The sequence below is a fragment of the Grampus griseus genome, assembly GCF_964374135.1.
Source record: "Grampus griseus genome assembly, chromosome: 12".
NCBI classification, from domain to species: domain Eukaryota; kingdom Metazoa; phylum Chordata; class Mammalia; order Artiodactyla; family Delphinidae; genus Grampus; species Grampus griseus.
In genome coordinates this window covers 58,426,220-58,449,404 of record NC_139006.1, presented here as the reverse complement: position 1 = coordinate 58,449,404, position 23,185 = coordinate 58,426,220, and the positions used below count along the sequence as shown (strand labels likewise).

Sequence of the window (23,185 nt, the reverse complement as noted above, 5' to 3'; positions counted from 1 at the left end):
ACTGGCTGCCATGGCAACATTTTCCCCCAGTATACCAGAGCCTCTTGGATGAAAAGCACAAGGCCTTGGAGACTTCAACTGTCTCTTGTACAAAGCAGTCTAAACTGTTTACCCTAGAGCCATTACCACCCTGTGCCTTAAAAGGACTAGCTTCCATTTAATTTATTATGTCCTGCTTTTCTCCCCATTCAACTAATCTCTCTCCAGAGTAGCAGGAGGGAGGAAACCTTTTATTTACAATTCCTTACACATAGTAGGCACTCAAGAAATTAGCTTTATTATTATTATTATTACTCAATTGGTAGATTCCAAACATATTTTACTTTATATGAAGTTAAGTAAATTGGACATTTAAGCTCATTATTTTTTTTCTGATTGTGCTCTTCATACACTCCTTCCTTCCTCATACTATGATTTAAACCACATTAACTACCCATGATCCCACAAAAGTGTCATTATCACTTCTGCCTTAGGCCTTTGTTAGTCCTTCTATCTGAGACTCCTGTTCCCAAAACACCCAACTTTCTCTCACTAACCTAGGTAATTCTTACTGTCATTCAGATCTCATATGAAGGCACCCTCTCTCAGGAAGCCAAGAACCACAGATAAGGGGTTGGGTACTACTTATAAATGCTATCACAATGCCCTGTGCTAGCCACTACCATGGCACTGATCACAGTGATTAGAAATGTCCTTTTTATTTGTCTATTGCTCTGACAACTTCCTCCTCTATTGCATTCCCATGGCCAAGTTTCCAGTAGAGTCACTCTACAAATATTGAGTACCTACTAAAACCAAGTCACTATGCTGGTGACCAGGTACTGAAGTGAACAATGCTCACAAAATTCCTGAAATAAGAAAGGTTACACTGTACTGGAGAAAGACAGAAAATAAACACATAAACAAATTAGTAATATGAATTCAGAGAGTAATTAAATACCCCAAAAGATATAAGGCAGGATAATGGAATAGAATTATTGGCAATGCACAGAATATTTTCCAGAGAATAGTTAGGCAACATGTCTCAGTGGAGGTGATATTTAGCCGGGACATGAAAGATGAGAAGAAAACAACCAAGAAAAGTACTGGGGCAGCACATTCCAGGCAGAGGAAATAACATGTGCAAATACTTGAAGGCAAAAAGATTAAACTGGGCATGTGTGGGAGTATACGATTGAGTATAATGAGTGAGGGGAGAGTGGTGTGATTGGGTTTGGGGAAGTGGACAAAGGTCACATTATGTAGGGTTTGTAGGTCATGGTGAGAAGTAGAAAAAAATCTAAGCAGGACCAAAATATGATCTTAAAGAGTTGAAATCTTAAATATTTCCTCTTATCTTCTTTTCAGACATTGAAAAAAAAAACTATTCTGAGTGTTTTTCATGTAATAGCTCACTGAATACTATTAACAATTCTATGACGTAGGATTTTAAAGATAAGAAAATGGAAGAATAGAAAAGCTAAAAAGTCCCTAAGAGCCTGTGACTAAGAATTGGTATAAGCCAGAATTTGGATCTTGGTAATTTGATTCCAGAATTTATACTCTTATCTACTGCAGCAAAATTTTGTCAAGTGTCATGCTGAAAGCCAAGCTATGGCACAAATAAATTTAGAAGTAATATCCTGGCTTCTAGAATTGCAAGTTTCATGAACTCTGTGGTTACCAGAACATTTATGGGATGCTATTATCACCATCATCAAGATTAAATATTTAATAAGCATCTGCCACCTGCAAAGATTGAGGCTAAGCACAATGAGGATTACAGTGGATACAATATGGTTTCTGTTCAGCTACATTGCAGTTTGATTGGTGAGGTAAAACAACGAAATTGTAAGGTTCATAAACTTCCCTTATGGATGATAAGTTGCAGAGCAAAACAGAGGCCACTGAGATCACCATACACTGGACGGTCTGTGAAGACTTTGAGTAGGTCTGGAAGAGGTAGAGGAGAAGAAAACTGGAAGACTTACTAGAGGAAGGAAAAAGCAAAATGGAAAGATTTGTATAGAGAAGTTATATGTTGTAAGATATAATGAGTCCAGCAACAAAAAAAGTTTTCTTGACACCTACCCTCACCTTTCCCCAATCCCCACTCCCTTGCTAGTCTATGCAGGAAAATCTCAGGGGTTGGGAAGTTGGCATGGGAATGTAGCAGGTATTGGTGTTCTTGACGCCAAAGTGTGGAGTGCTTTTCCTTCTCCCTACCACAGAGAAGTGTAGAAGAATGCTTGCACTCTTCCTTGCCAAGACAAGGGAAGGAGGCGCCAACATAATTGATCCTAAAAGATAGAGGGACCTACTAAAAGAAACTAACATCTCTTCTCTAATTGAACCTCTGCTAGGTCACAGACTTGTTCACTCACCTAAAAGAGGAGAATTGGAGAAAAAGAGCAGGACAGAGGGAGCACACTAAGTTGGAACACTCTGTAAGCCCAGTATCTGATTTGTCAAGAATGAGTTTCCCATGTATCAGTGACTGCAGCTGAGGGTGGAACAGTCTTGCCAGTGCTTGCCAGGAGTTCGAGATGACATTTATGAACTTATCTTTTTGTTTCTTTGTTTGTTTTTGTTTGTTTTTTGCAATAGCAACAATTTTTTTAACATCTTTATTGGAGTATAATTGCTTTAGAATGGTGTGCTAGTTTCTGCTTTATAACAAAGTGAATCAGCTATACATATACATATATCCCCATATCTCTTCCCTCTTGCATCTCCCTCCCTCCTACCTTCCCAATCTCACTGCTCTAGGTGGTCACAAAGCACCGAGATGATTTCCCTGTGCTATGCGACTGCTTCCCACTAGCTATCGGTTTTACATTTGGTAGTGGATATATGTCCATGCCACTCTCCCACTTTGTCCCAGCTTACCCTTCCCCTTCCCTGTGTCCTCAAGTCCATTCTCTAGTAGGTCTGAGTCTTTATTCCCATCCTGCCCCTAGGTTCTTCATGACCATTTTTTCTTTATTTTTTTTATATTCCATATATATGTGTTAGCATACCATATTTGCTTTTCTCTTTCTGACTTACTTCACTCTGTATGACAGACTCTAGGTCCATCCACCTCACTACAAATAACTCAATTTTGTTTCTTTTTATGGCTGAGTAATATTCCATTTTATATATGTGCCACATCTTCTTTATCCATTCATCTGTTGATGGACACTTAGGTTGCTTCCATGTCCTGGCTATTGTAAATATAGCTGCAGTGAACATTGTGGTACATGACTCTTTTTGAATTATTGTTTTCTGAGGGTATATGCCCAGTAGAGGGATTGCTGGGTCATATGGTAGTTTTATTTTTAGTTTTTTAAGGAACCTCCATACTGTTCTCCATAGTGGCTGTATCTATCCACTTACCTGTTATTTTTTGTGGGGAGGGGGCGGTATTTGGATGATTTTTATTTTCCCCCTTTTGCTTATCTGTGTTTTCTTTCCACAATAAACACAAATGACTTCTGTTATAGTTACGTGAACTGCAAATGTTAGCAAAGGCAGAAGTACACACTTCATACTCACAACCTAGGGACATTTGTTTTCAAAGTTTCTTAAGGCTTTGGCTAATATGACATGTTAACGCAAAAGTCAGTTTTCCTAAATCAGTGTCACTGGGCTTTTGTTTGTTTGCTTTGGAATGTGGAGAATATGTTTGTGCTCAAGAGTTTAGGCATTTAGCAAAATCTAAGGTAAAATATAGTTGTGTTTTTTCTCTTTCAAATTCTTTTACCATTTAGGTTGTTACATAATATTGAGTTCCCTGTGCTATACAGTAGGTCCTTGTTGCCTATTCATTTTAAATATAGCAGTGTGTATATGTCAATCCCAACTCCCTAACTATCCCTCCCCACCCACCCCTTCCCCCTGGTAACAATAAGTTTGTTCTCTAAGTCTGTGAGTCTGTTTCTGTTTTGTAAATAAGTTTATTTCTATCATTCATTTTAAGATTCTGCATATAAGCCATATCATACTATATTTCTTCTGATATTTCACAGTGTGACTTACTTCACTCTGTATGACAATCTCTAGATCCATCCATGTTGCTGCAAATTGTATTATTTCATTCTTTTTAAAGGCTGAGTAATATTCCTTCATATATATATATATATATATATATATATATATATATATATATATATATATATATATCACAACTTCTTTGTCCATTCCACTGACAATGGACCTTTAGGTTGCTTCAATGTGTTGGCTATTGTAAACAGTGTTGCAATGAATATTGAGGTGCATGTGTCCTTTTGGACCGTATTTTTGTCTGGATATACGCCAAGGAATGGGATTGCAGGATCATACGGTAGTTCTATTTTTAGCATTTTAAGAACTTCTCTACTGTACACCATAATGGCTGTACCAATTTACATTCCCACGAACAGAGGAGGAGGGTTCCCTTTTGTCCACACCCTCTCAAGCATTTATTCTTTGTGGATTTTTTAATGATGGCCATTCTGACTGGTGTGAGGTGTTAAATCATTGTATTTTCTTTTTTACATCTTTATTGGAGTACAATTGCTTTACACTGGTGTCTTAGTTTCTGCTTTATAACAAAGTGAATCCGTTATACATATACATATGTTCCCATATTTCCATCCTCTTGCATATCCCTCCCCACCACCCTCCATATCCCAACCATCCAGGTGGTCACAAAGCACCGAGCTGATGTCCCTGTGCTATGCGGCTGCTTCCCACTAGCTATCTATTTTATGTTTGAGAGTGTATATATGTCCATGCTACTCTCTCACTTTGTAACAGCTTACCCTTCCCCCTCCCCATATCCTCAAGTCCATTCTCTAGTAGGTCTGTGTCTTTATTACCATCTTACCCCTAGGTTCTTCATGACATTTTTTTTTCTTAGATTCCATATATATGTGTTAGCATATGGTATTTGTCTTTCTCTTTCTGACTTACTTCACTCTGTATGACGGACTTTAGGTCCATCCACCTCACTACAAATATCTCAATTTTGTTTCTTTTTATGGCTGAGTAATATTCCATTGTATATATGTGCCACATCTTCTTTATCCATTCATCTGTTGATGGACACTTAGGTTGCTTCCATGTCCTGGCTATTGTAAATAGAGATGCAATGAACATTTTGGAAAATGACTCTTTTTGAATTTTGGTTTTCTCAGGGTATATGCCCAGTAGAGGGATTGCTGGGTCGTATGGTAGTTCTATTTTTAGTATTTTAAGGAACCTCCATATGTTCTCCATAGTGGCTGTACCAACTCACATTCCCACCAGCAGTGCAAAAGTGTTCCCTTTTCTCCACACCCTCTCCAGCATTAATTGTTTCTAGATTTTTTGATGATGGCTATTCTGACTGGTGTGAGATATCTCATTGTAGTTTTGATTTGCATTTCTCTAATGATTAATGATGTTGAGCATTCTTTCATGAGTTTGTTGGCAGTCTGTATATCTTCTTTGGAGAAATGTCTATTTAGGTCTTCTGCCCATTTTTGGATTGGGTTGTTTGTTTTTTTGTTATTGAGCTGCATGAGCTGCTTATAAATTTTAGAGATTAATCCTTTGTCAGTTGCTTCATTTGCAAATATCTTCTCCCATTTTGTCTTTTCATCTTGTTTATGGTTTCCTTTGCTGTGCAAAAGCTTTGAAGTTTCATTAGGTCCCATTTGTTTATTTTTGTTTTTATTTCCATTTCTCTAGGAGGTGGGTCAAAAAGGATCTTGCTGTGATTGATGCCATAGAGTGTTCAGCCAATGTTTTCCTCTAAGAGTTTGATAGTGTCTGGCATTACCTTTAGGTCTTTAATCCATTTTGAGTTTATTTTTGTGTATGGTGTTAGGGAGTGATCTAATCTCATACTTTTACATGTACCTGTCCAGTTTTCCCAGCACCACTTATTGTAGAGGCTGTCCTTTCTCCACTCTATATTCCTGCCTCCTTTATCAAAGATAAGGTGACCATATGTGCATGGGTTTATCTCTGGGCTTTCTATCCTGTTCCATTGATCTATCTTTCTGTTTTTGTGCCAGTACCATACCGTCTTGATTACTGTAGTTTGTAGTATTGTCTGAAGTCAGGTAGTGTGATTCCTCCAGCTCCGTTTTACATTCTCAAGATTGCTTTGGCTATACGGGGTCTTTTGTGTTTCCATACAAATTGCAAAATTTTTTGTTCTACTTCTGTGAAAAATGCCACTGGTAGTTTGATAGGGATTGCATTGAATCTATAGATTGCTTTGGTTAGTAGAGTCATTTTCACAATGTTGATTCTTCCAATCCAACAACATGGTATATCTCTCCATCTATTTGTATCATCTTTAATTTCTTGCAACAGTGTCTTATAATTTTCTGCATACAGGTCTTTTGTCTCCTTAGGTAGGTTTATTCCTAGATATTTTATTCTTTTTGTTGCAATGGTAAATGGAAGTGTTTTCTTGATTTCACTTTCAGATTTTTCATCATTAGTGTATAGGAATGCCACAGATTTCTGTGCATTAATTTTGTATGCTCCTACTTTACCAAATTCATTGATTAGCTCTAGTAGTTTTCTGGTAGCATCTTTAGGATTCTCTATGTATAGAATCATGTCATCTGCAAACAGTAGACAGCTTTACTTCTTCTTTTCCGATTTGGATTCGTTTTATTTCCTTTTCTTCTCTGATTGTTGTGGCTAAAACTTGCAAAACTATGTTGAATAAGAGTGGTGAGAGTGGGCAATCTTGTCTTGTTCCTGATCTTAGTGGAAATGCTTTCAATTTTTCACCATTGAGGACGATGTTGGCTGTGGGTTTGTCATATATGGCCTTTATTATGTTGAGGAAAGTTCTGTCTATGCCTACTTTCTGCAGGGTTTTTTTAATCATAAATGGTGTTGAATTTTGTCAAAAGCTTTCTCTGCATCTATTGAGATGATCATATGGTTTTTCTCCTTCAGTTTGTTAATATGGTGTACCACGCTGATTGATTTGCATATATTGAAGAATTCTTGCATTCCTGGAATAAACCCCACTTGATAACGGTGTATGATCCTTTTAATGTGCTGTTGGATTCTGTTTGATAGTATTCGTTTGAGGATTTTTGCATCTATGTTAACCAGTGATGTTGACCTGTAGTTTTCTTTCTTTGTGACATCTTTTTCTAGTTTTGGTATCAGGGTGATGGTGACCTCGTAGAATGAGTTTGGGAGTGTTCCTCCCTCTGCTGTAATTTGGAAGAGTGTGAGAAGGATAGGTGTTAGCTCTTCTCTAAATGTTTGGTAGAATTTGCCTGTGAAGCCATCTGATCCTGGGATTTTGTTTGTTGGAAGACTTTTAATCACAGTTTCAATTTCAGTCTTGTGATTGGTCTGTTCATATTTTGTATTTCTTCCTGATTCAGTCTTGGCAGGTTGTGCCTTTCTAAGAATTTGTCCATTTCTTCCAGATTGTCCATTTTATTGGCATAGAGTTGCTTGTAGTAATCTCTCATGATCTTTTGTATTTCTGCAGTGTCAGTTGTTACTTCTCTTTTATTTCTAATTCTATTGATTTGAGTCTTCTCCCTTTTTTTTCTTGATGAGTCTGGCTAGTGGTTTATCTATTTTGTTTATCTTCTCAAAGAACCAGATTTTAGTTTTATTGATCTTTGCTATTGTTTCCTTCATTTCTTTTTCATTTATTTCTGATCTGATCTTTATGATTTCTTTCCTTCTGCTAACTTTGGGTTTTTTTTGTTTTCTTCATCTAATTGTTTTAGGTGCAAGGTTTGGTTGTTTATTCTAGATATTTCCTGTTTCTTAAGGTAGGATTGTATTCCTATAAACCTCCCTCTTAGAACGTTTTTATTGCATCTCATAGGTTTTGGGTCATCATGTCTCCATTGTAAATTGTTTCTAGGTAGTTTTTGATTCCATCTTTGATTTCTTCTGTGATCACATCTTTATTAAGTAGTGTATTGTTTAGCCTCCATGTGTTCATATTTTATACAGATCTTTTCTTGTAATTGATATCAAGCCTCGTAGCATTGTGGTTGGAAAAGATACTTGATACAATTTCAATTTTCTTAAATTTACCAACGCTTGATTTGTGACTCAAGATATGATCTATCCTGGAGAATGTTCCATGAGCACCTGCGAAAAATGTATATTCTGTTGTTTTTGGATGGAACGTCCTATAATTATCAATTAAGTCAATCTTGTTTAATGTATAATTTAAAGCTTATGTTTCCTTATTTATTTTCATTTTGCATGATCTGTCCATTGGTGAAAGTGGGGTGTTAAAGTCCCCTACTATGAATGTGTTACTGTTGATTTCCGCTTTTATGGCTGTTAGTATTTGCTTTACGTATTGAGGTGCTCCTATGTTGGATGCATAAATATTTACAATTATTATATCTTATTCTTGGATCGATCCCTTGATCATTATGTAATGTCCTTCTTTGTCTCTTCTAACTGTCTGTATTTTAAAGTCTATTTTGTCTGATATGAGAATTGCTACTCTAGCTTTCTTTTGTTTTCCATTTGCATGGAATATCTTTTTCCATCCCCTTACTTTCAGTCTGTATGTGTCTCTAGGTCTGAAGTGGGTCTCTTGTAGACAAGAAATTTATGGGTCTTGTTTTTGTATCCATTCAGCCAGTCTGTGTCTTTTGGTGGGAACATTTAATCCATTTTCATTTTAGGTGATTATCGATATGTATGTTCCTATTCCCATTTTCTTAATTGTTTTGAGTTTTTTATTGTAGGTCTTTTCCTTCTCTTGTGTTTCTTGTTTAGAGAAGTCCCTTTAGCATTTGTAGTAAAGCTGGTTTGGTGGTGCTGCACTCTCTGAGCTTTTCCTTGTCTGTAAGTTTTTAATTTCTCCATCAAATCTGAATGAGATCCTTGCTGGATAGAGTAATCTTGGTTTTCGGTTTTCCTCCTTCATCACTTTAATATGTCCTGCCAGTCCATTCTGGTTTGCAGAGTTTCTGTTGAAAGATCAGCTGTTAACCTTATGGGGATTACCTTGTGTGTTATTTGTTGTTTTTCTCTTGCTGCTTTTAATATGTTTTCTTTGTATTTAATTTTTGACAGTTTGATTAATATGTGTCTTGGTGTGTTTCTCCTTGGGTTTATCCTGTATGGGACTCTCTGTGTTTCCTGGGCTTGATTAACTATTTCCTTTCCCATATTAGGGAAGTTTTCATCTATAATTTCTTCAATATTTTCTCAATCCCTTTCTTTTTCTCTTCTTCTTCTGGAAATACTGTAATTTGAATGTTGGTGTGTTTAATATTGTACCAGAGGTCTCTGAGACTGTCCTCCTTCTTTTCATTCTTTTTTCTTTATTCTGCTCTGCAGTAGTTATTTCCACTATTTTATCTTCCAGGTCACTTATCCGTTCTTCTGCCTCAGTTATTCTGCTATTGATCCCATCTAGAGTACTTTTAATTTCATTTATTGTGTTGTTCATCATTGCTTGTTTCATCTTTAGTTCTTCTAGGTCCTTGTTAAATGTTTCTTGCATTTTCTCTATTCTATTTCCAAGATTTGGGATCATCTTTTCTATCATTATTCTGTATTCTTTTTCAGGTAGACTGCCTATTTCCTCTTAATTTGTTAGGTCTGGTGGGTTTTTGTCTTGCTCCTTCATCTGCTGTGTGTATTTCAGTCTTTTCATTTTGCTTATCTTACTGTGTTTGGGGTCTCCTTTTTGCAGGCTGCATATGCGTAGTTCACATTGTTTTTTGTTTCTGTCCCCAGTGGCTAAAGTTGGTTCATTGGGTTGTGTATGCTTCCTGGTGGAGGGGACTAGTGCCTGTGTTCTGGTGGATTAGGCTGGATCTTGTCTTTTGTTCACCAGGTCCACATCTGGTGGCGTGATTTGTGGTTTCTGTGAACTTATTATGATTTTAGGCAACCTCTCTGCTAATGGGTGGGATTGTGTTTCTGTCTTGCTAGTTGTTTGGCATAGGGTGTCCAGCACTGTACCTTGCTGGTCATTGGGTGAAGCTGGGTTCTGGTGTTGAGATGGAGATCTTTGGTAGCTTTTCACTGTTTGATATTACATGGAGCTGGGAGGTCCCTTGTGGCCCAGTGTCCTGACATTGGCTCTCTCTCCTCAGAGGCACAGCACTGACTCCTTGCTGCAGCACCAAGAGCCTTTCATCCACACGGCTAAGAATAAAAGGGAGAAAAAGTAGAAAGAAATAAAAATAGAAAGAGGGTAAAATAAAATAAAATAAAATAATTAAAATAATTATTATGAAAAAAAAATTTTTAAAGTAAAAAAAAAAAAACAATGGACAGATAGAACCCTAGGACAAATGGTGAAAGCAAGGCTATACAGACAAAATCTCAAACAGAAGCATACACATACACACTCACAAAAAGAGGAAAAGGGGAATAAATAATAAATCTTGCTCTCAAAGTCCACCTCCCCAATTTGGGATGATTCGTTGTCTATTCAGGTATTCCACCGATGCAGTGTATATCAAATTGACTGTGGAGATTTAATCCGCTGCTCCTGAGGCTGCTGGCAGAGATTTCCCTTTCTCGTCTTCACACAGATCCCACAGCTCAGCTTTGGATTTGGCAGTGCCTCTGTGTGTAGGTCCCCGGAGGTTGTCTGTTCTTCCCTCAGACAGGACGGGGTTAAAGGAGCAGCTGACTCGGGCACTCTGGCTCACTCAAGCCTGGGAGAGGGAGGGGTGTGGATCCGTAGTGAGCCTGCGATGGCAGAGGCTGGCGGGATGCTGGACCAGTCTGAGGCATGCCGGGCATTCTCCCGGGAAATGTGTCCTTGGATCCCGGGACCCTGTCAGTGGCGGGCTGCACAGCCTCCCCGGAATGGAGGTGTGGAGATTGACCTGTGCACACACACAGGATTCTTGGTGGCGGCAGCAGCAGCCTTAGCATCTGATGCCTGTCTCTGGGGTCCGCTCTTTTAGCCACAGCTCACGCCCGTCTCTGGAGCTCCTTTAAGCAACGCTCTTAATCCCCTCTCCTTGCACACCAGGAAGCAAAGAGGGAAGAAAAGTCTCTTGCCTCTTCAGCAGGTCCAGACTTTTCCCCGAACTCCCTCCCGGCTAGCCTTGGTGCACTAACCCCCTGCAGACTGTGTTCATGCCGCCAACCCTAGTCCTCTCCCTGCGCTCCGACTGAAGCCTGAGCCTCAGCTCCCAGCCCCTCCCGCCCCGGCAGGTGAGCAGACAAGCCTCTCGGGCTGGTGAGTGCCAGTCGGCACCGATCCTCTGTGCAGGAATCTCTCCGCTTTGCCCTCCGCACCCCTGTTGCTGTGCTCTCCTCCGCAGCTCTGAAGCTTCCCCCCTCCACCACCCATAGTCTCTGCCTGCAGAGGGGCTTCCTAGTGTGTGGAAACCTTTCGTCCTTCACAGCTCCCTCCCATTTGTGCAGGTCCCATCCCTATTCTTTTGTCTCTGTTTATTCTTTTTTCTTTTGCCCTACCCAGGTACGTGGGGAGTTTCTTGCCTTTTGGGAGGTCTGAGGTCTTCTGTCAGTGTTCAGTAGGTGTTCTGTAGGAGTTGTTCCACGTGTAGATGCATTTCTGGTGTATCTGTGGGGAGGAAGGTGATCTCCGCATCTTACTCTTCTGCCATCTTCCCAGGATTCCTCATTGTAGTTTTGATTTGCATTTCTCTAATAATTAGTGATGTAGAGCAGCTTTTCATGTGCCTCTTGGCCATCTGTATGTCTTCTTTGAAGAAATGTCTATTTAGGTGTTCTGCCCATTGTTTTGATTGTGTTGTTTATTTTGATGATATTAAGCCCCATAAGCTGTTTGTAAATTTTGGAGATTAATCCCTTGTCGGTCACATCATTTGCAAGTATTTTCTCCCATTCTGTGGGTTGCCTTTTCGTTTTGTTTATGGTATCCTTTGTTGTGTAAAAGCTTTTGAGTTTAATTAGTTTCCAAAATAAACAACCTAACATTTCACCTAAAGCAACTAGAGAAAGAAGAACAAACAAAACTTAAAGTTAGTACAAGGAAATAAATCATAAAAATCCTAGCAGAAATAAATCAAATAGAGTTGAAGGAAACAACAGCAAAGGTCAATTAAACTAAAAGCTGGTTTTTGAAAAGATAAACAAAATTGATAAATCTTTAGCAAGACTCATGAAGAAAAAAAGGGAGAGGACGCAGGATCAATAAAATCAGAAATGAAAAAGTAGAAGTTACAACTGACAGCACAGAAATACAGAAATACAAAGGACCATAAGAGACTGCTACAAGCAACTGCATGCCAATAAGTTGGACAACTTGGAAGAAATGGACAAATTCTTAGAAAAGTACACTCTCCCAAGACTGAACCAGGAAGAAATAGAAAATATGAACAGACCAATCACAAGCACTGAAATTGAAACTGTGATTAAAATCTCACAACAAACAAAATCTAGGACCAGATTGCTTCACAGGTAAATTCTATCAAACATTTAGAAAAGAGTTAACATTTATACTTCTGAAACTGTTCCAAAACATTGTAGAGGAAGGAAAACTCCCTAACTCAATCCATGAGGCCACCATCACCCTGATACCAAAACCAGATAAAGGTATCATAAAAAAAGAAAATTACAGACCAATATAACTGATGAACATAGATGTAAAAATCTTCAACAAAATACTAGCAATCCAAATCCAACAATACATTGAAAGGATCATACACCATGATCAAGAGGTATTTATCCAAGGGATGCAAGGATTTTTCAATACCCACAAATGAATCAGTGTGATACACCATATCAACAAACTGAAGAACAAAAACCATATAATCATTTCAATAGATGCAGAAACAGCTTTTGAAAAAATTCAACACCCATTTATGATAAAAACTCTCCAGAAAGTGGGCATAGAGGGAACATACCTCAACGTAATTAAGGCTATATATGACAAACCTACAGTTAACATTATACTCAATGGTAAAAGCTGAAAAAACAAAACAAACTCTTAGATCAGGAACAAGATGAGGATATCCACTTTCACCAATTTTATTCAACATAGTTTTGGAAGTCCTAGCCATGCCAATCAGAGAAGAAAAAAAATATAAAAGGAATCCAAATTGGGAAAGAAGAAGTAAAACTGTCACTGTTTGCAGATGACATGATACTATACATAGAAAACCTTAAAGAGGCTACCAGAAAATTATTATTATTCTAATTATTAGAAAACTGTTAAAAAATTATTAGAGCTAAATAATCTGGTAAAGTTGCAGGTTACAAAATTAATACACAGAAATCTTTTGCATTTGTATATATTAACAATGAAAGATCAGAAGATAAATTAAGGAAACAATCTCATTTACCATTGCAACAAAAAGAATAAAACACCTAGGAATAAACCTACCTAATGACCTGTACTCCGAAAGACCTGTACTCTGAAAGACCTGTACTCCAAAAATTATGTCACTGATGAAAGAAATTGAAGATGACACAAACAGATGGAAAGATATACCATGTTCTTGGATTGTAAGAATCAATATTGTGAAAATGATACTACCCAAAGCAATCTCTAGATTCAGTGCAATCCCTGTCAAATTACCAATTGCATGTTTCACAGAACTAGAACAAAAAATCTTAAAATTTGCATGGAGACACAAAAGACCCCAAATACAAAAGCAATCTTGAGAAAGAATAATGGAGCTGGAGGGATCAGGCTCTCTGACTTCAGACTATACTACATAGCTACTGTCATCAAAACAGCATGGTACTGGCACAAAAACGAAATATAGATCAATGGAACAGGATAGAAAACCCAGAGATAAATCTATGCCCATATGGTCACCTTTGATAAAGGAGGCAAGGATATACAATGGAGAAAAGATAGTATCTTCAGTAAGTGGTGCTGGGAAAACGGGACAGCTACATGTAAAGGAATGAAATTAGAACACTCCCTAACACCATATACAAAAATAAACTCAAAATGGATTAAAGACCTAAATGTAAGGCCAGACACTGTAAAACTCTTAGAGGAAAACATAGGCAGGACACTCTCTGACATAAATTGCAGCAATATCTTTTTATATCAGTCTCCCAGAGTAATGGAAATATGCACTTATTTTCAAATGGAAGGTGACTTCTAAAAAACAAATGACTCACAGATTAAATAAATAAATCAGGTTTAATCAATCAAAAGGACTTTCACTAGAGCTATTCAAGGAAACTGGCAGGGCTGCTCATATTGTTAAAATGATCAATACTATTATACAGCTAAACAAAATGAAAACTAAACAATCTAAGTTTAGATAGCTTTTCCTTCAAAAACGTGCTGGCCTCAAACTTCTCAGGAAACTATGATTCCTGTTACTGTGATGATGTAGGCTATATAATAAAAGTTAATAGTTCCATGGATAAGAATGAAGTGAAACACAGACAGGGAGATATTAAAAAAATTTAAAACAAATCCCAAAGAGTTTGTTCTGTACACTAAATATTTTAACAGTGCCCAGTAGTCTTAACCATGAAGACATTTTTTCTTGTGAAGCTTCTCCTGGAGGAGTCAGAACCATCTTTCTGCCAATCTTTCATCATTCAAGTTTAGCAATTATAGCAGAGCATTATCAGAGCTTCCTTTTGTGATATTAAGAATTATATAGCTTATAGAACACCACTATTACCATGAATACCTACAATAATTTAATTTAGTTTATTTTTACCCAGCTTGGGTATAAGATAAAAAAGATGTGAAGAACAATGAAGCTCCTGAAGTCAGCAGATTGTTGGGATTGGAATTCCAATTGCCCAGCATGCTTGTCACTTCTCATTAGCAGCTGGGCCTGGACTAGAACAGACTCTGCTAGCCATTGTGCCCCAGAAGTCTCATCAACCCCCTATGCAGCTGTTGCTGTACTCAAATGCTTTTTTGACAGATGGAAAATGGCATTTCAGGGAGTACCTAGCATATTATATGGTGATCTTCCTTGGTGGAAAAGGTCACATATATTAAAAAGATGGTTTCCCTGGGTTACTGAAATTTTTATTACTTGTATGAAATATTTTTCTTTACCCCTTTTTTTCTTCCAATACTTTCTAAGGCCTCCAAGTGGTATGTTTAATCACAAATGCCCTTTCTTTTTAATGGAGGGACATGGTGTTATAATGATATCTGCACCAATTGTTCCTCCACCCCAAATAATCTTTCTACAATATTTAATTTTTCTTATTTTTCTGCACTTACTTAAATGTTTCCCTTTATGTAAATGTAATATAAATATTCTATGCCATTTTTTTACCATTTAAGAATCATCTTAAGTTGTAATACCTCACATCAGTATAATTAATTATTCCACATATACACTATATATGAAATATTGTACTAGCAAAGGGAACTGGAAAGACCCCCATTGGAAATAGTAAGAAGGACTGGAAATAATACTTGATGGAATAGAGTAGAACTTAACACTTGTTTTACCTGAATTAGATGTGTGCTTAAGGTTTCTGGATCTGAAACTCCTCACTTGCTAAAAAAAAAAAAAAAAAAAAAAAAAAATTCCCTTATAAAGCTATGCTTCTTTCTTAGCAGTTACTATAGCATGTGGATGAATATTTGTGATTTAAAAATATTTAATTTTACTTGAAATTTATAGAGACAAGTTATAACATCTTAGAAAAATATGTTGATCATCCTGGTTTTGAGCTCTGATACAGAAGCTGTAATTGCTGAATCAGTCAGACACCACTAGTGGACAAAAAAAAAAAAAAAAAAAAAAAAAAAAAATTACTCTCAATGATACTATTGCAGTATTAGGGCCTTCAAACTGATTCATAATTACTAAGTAAGAAGCCCAGAAATCTGTAAAAATTAATGTTTCTTAAACTTACTTTTTCTTACATGTTTGGACTCAAGTTTTTCCATTGAAGTTATAGTATATAAATTTCAAGGTCGAAGGCAGAAATGACAAATGTATGATTTGTCAATAAATGTATGAGATGGAATTTATTGAAATGTGGAAATTTATTTTTAAAATATGCTTTCATCTTAATATTTTGTTCTAAAAATAGAAAACTTTAGGTTACTGATCTAGTAAGAAGTTTTTTAAAGAAAAGATCAAATATTTTACTAAATTTAAATTCCATTTAGACTTTATTATAATGAGTGTAATATTTACTGCGTTATTCATTTAAATAACATGGAATTAATATTCTGATAATGAACCTAAGGGCATATGCAACTACATTTTATACTTTGAAATAGAGGGTTCATGATTCCAAAGTTACCTCCCAAAGTAATGCATAGTCATGGAGTTAAATATATGTTCTTCAGCCTGCTACAAATAATAAAATATGCAATTATGTCATCCATTAAGGTGCTGTTTTGCTGTATAATATTTCAATAAGAATCTTTGCATAGAATTTGTTTTCCAATTTTATTTCAGGTTAAGCTTGATTATTATATTGGACTGAATTTTGATGTTTCCAATGGTTTATTTGTGTTGCTACATTTTTATAATTAGGAAACACTTAGCTAATATGTATGTGTATTTGTATAGTGAGATTTTCCAATCCCTTTCTACTTCTATTCTCCCCAAAGAAAAATCACCTTCCAGTATTGGTGGAAAAAAATCTCTTTGAAATAATATATCAAAAATAATCCAAGGGCTTCCCTGGTGGCGCAGTGGTTGAGGGTCCGCCTGCCGATGCGGGGGACGCGGGTTTGTGCCCCGGTCTGGGAGGATCCGCATGCCGTGGAGCGACTGGGCCCATGAGCTGTGGCCACTGAGCCTGCGCGTTGGGAGCCTGTGCTCCACAACGGGAGAGGCCACAATGGTGAGGGGCCCGCGTACCACACACACAAAAAAATCCAAAGTGATAACTCAATGTCGGTGTACCATTGAATGCACTTTCATTTCCCCACTGGTTTGGAATGCCACCCCAATAATATATCAAACTCCCATATATATTTTGACCATATTCCTTGGTTCTTTATTGAATTTTATTGGTCTCTCTAGCCCTTAACTAATACCCCATTGCCTAAACTGCTACTGCTTTACAGAGAGCCTTAAAAGAGTGAGTTCAACATCATCGTTATTGTTCCTTTCCTCCTTACCTCATTCTTACTAGAATTCAAATATTCCTTTTTTATTTTTACCTTTATTCTTCCCTACTAATTTTAGTGTCTCTGTATGACATTCTATGATTCAAAAGATTTCAGGACTTGAATGTATTTGTATTGAAATTATATATTAATTTGGGATAGTTCTCAATTTTTATGATACTGAAATTTCTCACTAAAAACACAGGTCCACAATCTGTTATCTGATTTCAGAAATGTAAATAATATAAAAGATAAAGATTTTCTTGATGTAGTTACTTGCAAAATCTGACAAGAATCAATTCATTTTGTGAAAAAAATATAATCTGATGTGATCTGAGTCTATTTAGAGACTTACATAACCAATTTACTGTGGATGTTAAAATATTTAGCTATGGAAAAATTACCATACAGGCATACCTCAGAGACACTGAGGATTCAGTTCCAGACCACTACAATAAAGCAAACACAAGAAAAGTGAGTCACATAAATTTTTGGTTCTCTAATGCATATAAAATTTATGTTAACACTATACTGTAGTCTATTAAGTGTGCAACAGCATTATGTCATAAAAATACTGCATACCTTAATTTAAAGTACTTTACTGTTAAAAAATGCTAACCATCATCTGAGCCCTCAGTGAGTCATAATCTTTTTGCTTATGGAAGGTCTTGTGTAGCTGTTGATGGCTGCTCACTGATCAGGATGGTGGTTGCTGGAGGTTGAGGTGACTGTGGTAATTTCTTAAAATAAAGCAGCAATAAATTTTGCCACATTGATTTACTCTTCTTTTCATGAACGGTTTCCTTGTGGCATGCAATGTTGTTTGATAGCATTTTACCACAGTAGAACATCTTTCAAAATTAAAGTCAATCCTCTCAAACCCTGCTGCTGCTTTATCAACTAAGTTTATGTAATATTCTAAATCCTCTGTTGCCATTTCAACAATCTTCTTAACATCTTCACCAGTATTAAATTCCATCTTAAGAAACCACTTGTTTTGTTCATCCATAAGAAGCAACTCCTTATCTGTTAAAATTTCATCATGAGATTGTAGCAGTTCAATGACATCTTCAGGCCCCACTTCTAATTTTAATTCTCTTGCTATTTCCACCACGTCTGCAGTTACTTCTTCCACTAAAGTCTTGAACACCTCAAAGTCATCCATCAGGTTTAGTACCAACTTCTATGAAATACATGTTGATATTAATATTTTGACCTCTTCTGATGAATCATGAATGTTCTTAATGGCATCTACAATGGTGAATCCTTTCCAAAAGATTTTGTTTTCTTTGCCCAGATTCATCAGAGAAATCACTATCTATAGCAGTAAGCTATAGTCTTATGAACTGTGTTTCTTAAATAATAAGACCTGAAAGTTGAAATTACTCCCTGATCTATGGGTGGACATATGGATATGTTAGCAGGCATGGAAACATTAACCTCCTTGTACCTCTCCACCAAAGATCTTGGTGACCAGGTGCATTGTCAATGAGCAGTCATATTTTGAAACAAATCTTTTTTTCTGAGTAGTAGGTCTCAACAGTGGGCTTAAAATATTTAGTAAACCATATTGTAAACAGATGTGTTGTCATCCAGGCTTTGTTTTTCCATTTATAGAGGACAAGCACAGTCAATTTAGTATAATTCTTAAGGATCATAAGATTTTTGGAATGGTTAAAAAAGCATTACCTACAACTTTAAGTCACCAGCTGCATTAGCCCCTAACAACAGAGTCAGTCTGTCCTTTGAAGTCAGACACTGACTATGAAAGTCCTAATGGTAGACTCTTGTGATATAAGGCTGTTTCATCTACACTGAAGATCTATTGTTTAGTATAGGCACCTTTATTATCTGAGCTAGATCTTCTGGATAACCTGCCACAGCTTCTACATCAGCACTTGCTGCTTACCTTGAACTTTGATGTTATGGAGATGGCTTCTTTCCTTAACTGTCATGAACCAACTTCTGCTAGCTTCAAACTTTTCATCTGCAGCTTCTTCACCTCTCTCAACTTTCATAGAATTGAACATATTTAGAGCCTTGCTCAGAATTAGGCTTAAGGGAATGCTGTGGCTGATTTGATCTTCTAGGCAGACCACTAAAACTTTCTCGATATCAGCCTTTGGCTGTCTCATTTTCTTATCATTTGTATGTTCATTGGAGTGAACTTTTAATTTTCTTCAATAACTTTTCCCCCACATTCACAACTTTGCTAACAGGCACAAGAGGTCTAGCTTTTGGACTGTCTTGGTTTTCAATATGCCTTTCTCACTAAGCTTTACCATATTTAGCTTTTGATTTAAAGTGAGAGATGTGTTACTCTTCCTTTCACTTCAACACTTAGAAGCTATTGTAGTGTTACTAATCAGCCTAATTTTAATATATTGTTGTGTCTTAGGGAATAGGGAGACCTGAGGCAAGGGAAGAAGATGGGGGAACAGCCAGTAGGTGGGGAAGTCAGAACACACAACATTTATTGATTAAGTTTGCCATCTTATATGAGCATGGTTTGTGGTGCCCCAAAACAATTGCAATAGTAACTTCAAATTTGTGTTTCTACCTTTCTAAAAGATTCATATAATTCTATAAACATCATTCTAAACAAAGGTTTAGATATCACACAGTTTTGATATGTGATATTTTCATTATTGTTCAGTTACAAATATTTTATAAATTTTATGTAATATATTTTTGACCTATTGACCATGTAGAAATATATTTTTTTCCTACAATATTGAACCATATTCAAATTTGATTAATTTCATTTGTTTGGGAGTATGCTATGAACTTGATTCTTTGCTATGCTTTGAGAAGTGCTTTATACCTTAGCATGAAGTCAATTTCTATAAATGCACCAGGTTCATTTGAAGAAAATGTGACTTTTTCAGTTGTTGGTTACAACATCTTATATATGTATTTTTGATTGATTGTGTGGTTTTGTTCAAACTTTCCATATTTTTATTGATGTTTTTCCTACTTATTCTTTCAATTGCTGAGGGAGATGTGTTAAAATATCTTACTATAATTTTCAAGTTTTGTTCTATCAACTTTTCTTCACCATAAACTGAGGCTACACTTTCAGTGCATACAAAATATAATATCCTGATAGATTAATCTTTTTATCATCATAATACAACTCCCTTTAACTCTAGCAATTTTTTAAAAAAATTACTCTGTACTTTTTTTTTTTTTCTTAACATATTTATTGGGGTACAATTGCTTTACAATGGTGTGTTAGTTTCTGCTTTATAACAAAGTGAATCAGTCATACATAAACTTATGTTCCCATATGTCTTCCCTCTTGCATCTCCCTCCCTCCCACCCTCCCTATCCCACCCCTCCAGGCTGTCACAAAGCACCGAGCCAATATCCCTGTGCCATGCGGCTGCTTCCCACTAGCTATCTACCTTACTACGTTTGTTAGTGTGTATATGTCCATGACACTCTCTTGCCCTGTCATAGCTCACCCTTCCCCCTCCCCATAACCTCAAGTCCGTTCTCTAGGAGGTCTGCAACTTTATTCCTGCCTTACCCCTAGGTTCTTCATGACATTTTTTTTTCTTAAATTCCATATATATGTGTTAGCATACAGTATTTGTCTTTCTCTTTCTGACTTACTTCACTCTGTATGACAGACTCTAGGTCTATCCACCTCATTACAAATAGCTCAATTTCGTTTCTTTTTATGGCTGAGTAATATTCCATTGTATATATGTGCCACATCTTCTTTATCCATTCATACGATGATGGGCACTTAGGTTGTTTCCATCTCCGGGCTATTGTAAATAGAGCTGCAATGAACATTTTGGTACATGACTCTTTTTGAATTTCGGTTTTCTCAGGGTATATGCCCAGTAGTGGGATTGCTGGGTCATATGGTAGTTCTATTTGTAGTTTTTTAAGGAACCTCCATACTGTTCTCCATAGTGGCTGAACCAATTCACATTCCCACCAGCAGTGCAAGAGTGTTCCCTTTTCTCCACACCCTCTCCAGCATTTATTGTTTCTAGATTTTTTGATGATGGCCATTCTGACTGGTGTGAGATGATATCTCATTGTAGTTTTGATTTGCATTTCTCTAATGATTAATGATGTTGAGTATTCTTTCATGTGTTTGTTGGCAGTCTGTATATCTTCTTTGGAGAAATGTCTATTTAGGTCTTCTGCCCATTTTTGGATTGGGTTGTTTGTTTTTTTGTTATTGAGCCGCATGAGCTGCTTGTAAATTTTGGAGATTAATCCTTTGTCGGTTGCTTCATTTGCAAATATTTTCTCCCATTCTGAGGGTTGTCTTTTGGTCTTGTTTATGGTTTCCTTTGCTGTGCAAAAGCTTTTAAGTTTCATTAGGTCCCATTTGTTTATTTTTGTTTTTATTTCCATTACTCTAGAAGGTGGGTCAGAAAGGACCTTGCTGTAATTTATGTCATAGAGTGTTCTGCCTATGTTTTCCTCTAAGAGTTTGATACTTTCTGGCCTTACATTTAGGTCTTTAATCCATTTTGAGCTTATTTTTGTGTATGGTGTTAGGGAGTGATCTAATCTCATACTTTTACATGTACCCGTCCAGTTTTCCCAGCACCACTTATTGAAGAGGCTGTCCTTTCTCCACTGTACATTCCTGCCACCTTTATCAAAGATAAGGTGTCCATATGTGCATGGGTTTATCTCTGGACTTTCTATCCTGTTCCATTGATCTATCTTTCTGTTTTTGTGCCAGTACCATACCGTCTTGATAACTGTAGCTTTGTAGTATAGTCCGAAGTCAGGGAGCCTGATTCCTCCAGTTCCTTCTTTCGTTCTCAAGATAGCTTTGGCTATTCGGGGTCTTTTGTGTTTCCATACAAATTGCAAAATTTTTTGTTCTACTTCTGTGAAAAATGCCACTGGTAGTTTGATAGGGATTGCATTGAATCTATAGATTGCTTTGGGTAGTAGAGTCATTTTCACAATGTTGATTCTTCCAATCCAAGAACATGGTATATCTCTCCATCTATTTGTATCATCTTTAATTTCTTGCATCAGTGTCTTATAATTTTCTGCATACAGGTCTTTTGTCTCCTTAGGTAGATTTATTCCTAGATATTTTATTCTTTTTGTTGCAGTGGTAAATGAGAGTGTTTTCTTGATTTCACTTTCAGATTTTTCATCATTAGTATATAGGAATGCCAGAGATTTCTGTGCATTAATTTTGTATCCTGCCACTTTACCAAATTCATTGATTAGCTCTAGTAGTTTTCTGATAGCATCTTTAGGATTCTGTATGTATAGGATCATGTCATCTGCAAACAGTGACAGCTTTGCTGCTTCTTTTCCGATTTGGATTCCTTTTATTTCCTTTTCTTCTCTGATTGCTGTGGCTAAAACTTCCAAAACTATGTTGAATAAGAGTGGTGAGAGTGGGCAACCTTGTCTTGTTCCTGATCTTAGTGGAAATGCTTTCAGTTTTTCACCATTGAGGATGATGTTTGCTGTGGGCTTGTCATATATGGCCTTTATTATGTTGAGGAAAGTTCCCTCTATGCCTACTTTCTGCAGGGTTTTTATCATAAATCGGTGTTGAATTTTGTCAAAAGCTTTCTCTGCATCTATTGAGATGATCGTATGGTTTTTCTCCTTCAATTTGTTAATATGGTTTATCACGTTGATAGATTTGCGTATATTGAAGAATCCTTGCATTCCTGGAATAAACCCCACTTGATCATGATGTATGATCCTTTTAATGTGCTGTTGGCTTCTGTTTGCTAGTATTTTGTTGAGGATTTTTGCATCTATGTTCATCAGTGATATTGGCCTGTAGTTTTCTTTCTTTGTGACATCCTTGTCTGGTTTTGGTATCAAGGTGATGGTGGCCTCGTTGAAGGAGTTTGGGAGTGTTCCTTCCTCTGCTATATTTTGGAAGAGTTTGAGAAGGATAGGTGTTAGCTCTTCTCTAAATGTTTGATAGAATTCGCCTGTGAAGCCATCTGGTCCTGGGCTTTTGTTTGTTGGAAGATTTTTAATCACAGTTTCAATTTCAGTGCTTGTGATTGGTCTGTTCATATTTTCTATTTCTTCCTGATTCAGTCTTGGCAGGTTGTGCCTTTCTAAGAATTTGTCCATTTCTTCCAGGTTGTCCATTTTATTGGCATAGAGTTGCTTGTAGTAATCTCTCATGATCTCTTTTATTTCTGCAGTGTCAGTTGTTACCTCTCCTTTTTCATTTCTAAT

General features: G+C 36.7%; 1 pseudogene across 1 annotated transcript in view; it reads right to left on the bottom strand.

The window, feature by feature from the left end:
• Positions 1-18,143, bottom strand: part of LOC309830530 (YEATS domain-containing protein 4-like) — a 149,926-nt pseudogene extending 131,783 nt beyond the window's left edge. Inside the window, exon 1 of the transcript in view lies at positions 17,913-18,143. The product of the transcript in view is annotated as a YEATS domain-containing protein 4-like (transcript). The remainder of the gene's footprint in view (positions 1-17,912) is intronic.
• Between the last annotated feature and the right edge of the window lie 5,042 nt (positions 18,144-23,185).